The sequence below is a fragment of the Podarcis pityusensis genome (genome assembly GCF_964106645.2).
Source record: "Podarcis pityusensis genome assembly, chromosome: 12".
NCBI lineage: Eukaryota > Metazoa > Chordata > Lepidosauria > Squamata > Lacertidae > Podarcis > Podarcis pityusensis.
Window position 1 is genome coordinate 14,228,472 of NC_138037.1, and position 5,726 is coordinate 14,234,197.

Sequence of the window (5,726 nt, forward strand, 5' to 3'; positions counted from 1 at the left end):
GCGGGAGGCACCAGCAGCAGCAGCCGCGGCTCCTCGCATTTCTCTCTCTCAGGCGCGCGCGCGCTCAGCCCCGCCGCTCCCGCCTCACAGTTGCTGAGTGACAACAACAATCGCCCGCCTCCCTCCGCTTCCGGGTTTTCTGAGGCGGGGGGAGGAGCAGGAGGAGGGACCCGCCTAGCCCGGAGCGAGCCATTCCCTCGGGAAGAGAGGGGGGGAAGAATGGAGGCGGTCCTTCGGAGACTTGTGGGACAGTCCATAGGCGGGAGGGGGACGGGAAGGAGCAGAAGAAACGGCTGCCTGACGGAGGAGGGGCGGGGCTCTGAAGAGAGAGGCCCCTCCTCCGTCTACCCCGCCTCTTCGGTTCCCTGCCCCCTATTGGCCCACGTCACGTAATCGGAGCAAAGCCTCGCCCCAAGGAGAAGACACCCCTCACGGCGCCCTCCCTACGGAGGACTCTCCAGCAAGTGGTGTCCCTATGACACCGCCCGCTTGCTGGTCAGCATCCGGGGAAGCCGCCAGCGCAGCACGCAGGCGCGCGCGCCCCAAAAAATCAAAACCGCCGTCAATTCCATAAAAGGAGACGGGACCCAGATGCACGTTATATTTGAGCGTTTGAAATGTTCGTCCAAAGAGCATTGAGTCTTACGTGCATACGTAGAGCGTGACTTTCTACCTTGCACATTCTATTGCTATTGTGCTGCCTTGTATTCGTGCAAATTGTTACACCATTTTAGAGACCGGGATTGCAAACTCCTGTGGGGGTTGTAATATTTATCAGAGGTGATGATGGTCAGGCTGGATTTGTACTATTTCACACTGAATATGCATAGCTGTCAACGTTTCCCTTTTTTAAAGGGAAATTCCCTTATTCCGAATAGGATTCCTCGCAAGAAAAGGGAAAAGTTGACAGCTATGTGAATATGGAGACTCCGGACTTGTCCACACCTGACTTTAATGTGCATTTGAAGCTGTTTGAGATCCTGTTTTAAGTAGCGTCACCCACATGCGCTCCCCCCAAAAAGCCCGCTCTTATCTCACTTCTTTCCCCCCAGTAAATTAGGTTTGCTCAATCCAGGGATAATCCCATAAATTTTTGGAAAATGTCCCTCTAAACAGCCACACTTGAAACAAAAGATGCATGGCTTAGGGTTTTGGGGTTTTTTCCCAACCCAACACCGAAGATCTGCTTGGTTTTCCTACCTTAGTGTTGACACTGACTATTCCCCAGAGGACAGAAAGTCAATTGGGATCTCCGGGTGCATCTCTGGGATATTTGGAATGAATTGGCAAGGGTTTCTGACTCCCTCCCAACTGGCTGACATTAAGACCAGCTAAAAGATATTCCTCCCTTAATTATATTGCTGAAACTAGGAACCAGGGATGCCAGCTTCAATAAAATATTGGGGGGGGGGCAGGTAAACCGTACCTCGCCTAATGAATCACAATACGCAATGCCCATTAACTTTTTGTGGGGGAGGGCCCCTCAAATATTTTATTGGGGGAGGATGGAGGGACCTTGGCCCCTAGGTGTTGGATCCTATGCTAGGAACTCTTTTTGGGGAGGGGGAATCAGGAGTCAGGTGGGGGGGCTGTAAAATAATTATAAACTCTGAGGCTGCATACATGCCATACATGTGTTCCTCGGATGAAGAGCCGTATAGAAATTTAAATACAGACATACATTTAAAGCACATAAAGACTTCCCCCAAATAATCCTGGGAATTGTAGTTTGTTAAGGGTCTTGGAAATCGTAGCTTTGTGACAGGTAAACTACAGTTCCCTGGATTCTTTGTGCAAGTCATGTGCTTTAAATGTTATTTAAATATATGGCATGTACACAGCCATTAACCAAATTCCTGGGCTGAGTGTGTTGTCAGAAGCAGCCTGTTCCTTATGTTCAGTGTGTCCCACTGAGCCACTATTTTGCACTTGGCTCTGACTGGTGGATCATTCCTATGGTCTATTTATGTACATTCAACCAAATGTGAGTTCAAACAACTATATATATTTTCCTCCAATTTGTCCTTAGTAGGTTCCTCACTGTTCCTAAAGAATTGAGGCAACCCTTAAGTCCTAAATACACCTCTGTGTATAGGAGGACTCTGTGTGTAGGATTTTCTAAACATGCATAGGGCCAGACCATTAGTTCTTTATGCAAGAGGATAGTTGATGTTACTTCAGCGAAGTTCACTTGTGTAACATGTCTAAGAGATTTGCACAGGTGTCACACAGGGACATATTATGACCTCGGGATATTTGAGAGGAGTAGGAAAGTGGTGGCTGATTTATTCACACTAGAGGAGAGCTGTGCTGCAGGCCTTTTTGAGACACTCGGGTCAAACAAATTAGTTGAGTGTATTGTAGGGAAGCTACTATTTATCTGCAGACTTCGCCTCAAATTCTGCAAAATTTTTATGTGCTCCAAACCCTCCCCATATATTGACAGGTCTTGGGATAAATCAAAATACTGTAAGGTGAAAAGCACTAGTCAGAGCTGCTCGAAATAAATCATCCCAGGAGAGCATTTTCCCCAGTGGATTCTTGTCCAGCTGCTCTTCGGATACAAATTCCCGTCAGACTTTTTTTTGGTCTGACTGTTAAATATGTCAATTATAAGTCCACTGCCATCAAAACTGATGTCCATCTTCTGCCATGACAATTGTTTTCTCCTAGGTCTGCAATTATACTGCCTGTTTATTTTTATCTCCCTTTATATTTATGTATGATTCTCTTGGATGTTAGATAAAAAACCTCAGTCTTCTGGGATGGCCCTTAGTAGTAATAAAAATGGGTTAATTGAAATAAACTACCAGCTGCCCTATAAATTCTGTCAAGGACTGCTCCTTAAGACTAGAGCCAGATTCTTGTTTCCTTCATGACTTGTAGTACCATTGATGTATTAAGACTGAGATGGTAGAAGAGCAACGTAGAATGTAAGCATGGGGTGGGTATACATCATTTCATATTTTTTTCATTTCACTTTTAATTTGTATACTGCCTTTTTATTTTATTATACACAAGGCGGTTTACACATTTGAGGCATTTGAAGACAAGAACCCATTTGAAGTCCATTTGAAGACAAACACTTGGAATTAAAGCATTCAGAGCCAGGGTAGACATTTACTGCAACCTCCAATGAGTCAGGTTCCATTGTGGAGGACATACCTTAATAGCCTAAATTCTGCTTAGGAACTTTTGCTTATATTGGACATTTGTATTCCAAATTCCACTTGGACACTGAGGTCCAGCACCGAGGGCCTTCTGGTGGTTCCCTCACTGCGAGAAGCCAAGTTACAGGGAACCAGGCAGAGGGCTTCTCGGTAGTGGTACCCGCCCTGTGGAACGCCCTCCCACGAGATGTCAAAGAGAACAACAACTACCAGACTTTTAGAAGACATCTGAAGGCAGCCCTGTTTAGGGAAGCTTTTAATGTTTGATGCATTACGGTATTTTAATATTTTCTTGGAAGCCGCCTAGAGTGGCTGGGGAAGCCCAGCCAGATGGGCGGGGTATAAATAATAAATTGTTGTTGTTGTTGTAATCTAACGCACTGCACACTTCCTCAGACATAATGCTGTTGTAGACATTATTCTAATGAACTTTGTATATATTGTTCTACTTTTATTATGAGTTTTCTAAAACTCAGGCAAAATTTTTTTACTATTAAATGTGTTTAATAGTACAAGAACTGAACTGAGCTCAGTCTTCTACACACAAACAAAAATCGCCCCCTGATTATCCTCCTCACAGTTTTCTTAATTTCAGCAGTATAATTTAAGAGAGGTGTGGCAGAAGTCATCTTGTTGTTGTCATTACTAAACAGCTGGAAGTAAAAACAAACAAACAAACCTTTGCTGATTTACTGGAAATCACCCAGAGATCTACTGCAGAGACAGATCTATCTTCTACCTACCTCAAGCTAAGCCATTTTGTGTGGAACTGTAAAAAAAACACATGCTCAACATGGATATTGGTCTCAGAGGGGTGACCTCCAAAACTCACCACAAGTGAACCTCATGTTCTGCTGTGTTTTAACATTCATTTATTTATGTAAAATGTGCTATGAGACTAAATCAAGCATTTTCCAGATCAGGCAACAGAACTCAGCATTTATATAGCACATTTTCCCAGAGCTAAAAATATATAATTGATAAATCTATAAAATACATCCATAAAAATAATGCTTTTATGGATCTTTTGTTGATTTCATCCTTTTATGTTGCACTCTGCCTTGCTATATTTTTATGATTGTTTTATGGATTATTTAAAATTAGTACATAAATAATATTCCTATAACTAGCAGACAGTAAGATTCTCCCCATGCCTGGTCTGGAAGCTGCAGCTAATACAGAAAGCTGTAGCCAGACTACTCACAGGAGCGGGTTACAGTACTGGCAACATATTACTCTTTTGCTGAGGGAGCTGAACTGATTGCCGATTGCCAACTAGGTCAGGTTTAAGTTTTTTTGTGTTAATTCACAAAGCCCCAAACAACTTGGGCCCAAGGTACCTTACAGACCTGTTTGGCTATGCTGTACATCATCTGCAGGTATCTTCTTATGGGGTACTCCTTGTGGTCCCATGTGCCCCTGATGTTCAGTTGACTTTTACCAGGGACTGAGCCTTCAGTGTGGAAGGCCTTGACCTGTAAAACTCCTTGCCAGTAGGAGTCCTGCAGGAGTCATATCTGCTTTTAGATGTCTTTTAAAAACTGCATGTTTCAGACAAGTCTTGGGGATTACGGTAGGTTTTTTAAAAAAGCAACCAGTGTTTATTGGCATGTTACTGAATCCCGTCCCATGTAATTATTATTGTATAATGTTTTTATAGTTCTTATGAAAGTGCGGTTTATAAAAATGTAAATAAACCAAAGAGACTGGGCATGGAAGGGTGGGTTTGACAGAAAACTGGCCTACCTAAATTGACTTCCGGACTCACAAATCACATATTAACCAACACAGTTCGTGGACTGCAGCCCACGCTACAAAATGTTTCTTATGAATTGGACTATAGCCTGCGAACGTTTATGCAGTAATATACTTTTTGGCTTTTAAAGTGTCACAAGACGACCCTTTCCTACGCCTCAACTGTTCTTCTAGATGCCACAGTTGTTGTGAAGGGCGGTACCCCAAAGCGGATGTAAATCTCAGATCAGCTGAGGAGGACGGGTTGTATCCTCCTCTCGGCTCAACAAATGATCGATCTGATGCCCGGGGCGACAATTGTATTTGCATCAGTATCTGTGTCTGTCTTCTTCTTCTTCTTCTTCTTCTTCTTCTTCTTCTTCTTCTTCTTCTTCTGCCTTTATGCTAGTATTTTTTAATGCACAAGCGTGAAAACACATAATTCGCCTTGCAGATGGTGGAACAACATTAGTTTTTTAAAAGTTAAAAAAAAAAAGCCGGAGAGATCTATTTCTTCTTCTTCTCTTAAAATGATGAAGAGCCTTATTCTGCCATTTCAAAGAGTTTTTTCCCTGCTTCTATCGCTGCCGAAAAAGAAAAGGTCGCTCCGGCTATCTTTTAATCTCCTAACCGCCTCCCTCCCGAAATTGCAATCAGCGCCTCCTCTGTGCGCGCAAGAAGGAAAGGCAGGCGGGCGGGCAAGCGAGCTTTGACTTCAACTCCCAGAAGCCCCTGTGCGCTTTCGTCCCGCCTTTAAACCCGGGTAGCTTTCGTTCGATTGGCCCACCGAGGTCGACTTTTAACCTATCGGCTGTGACCTTG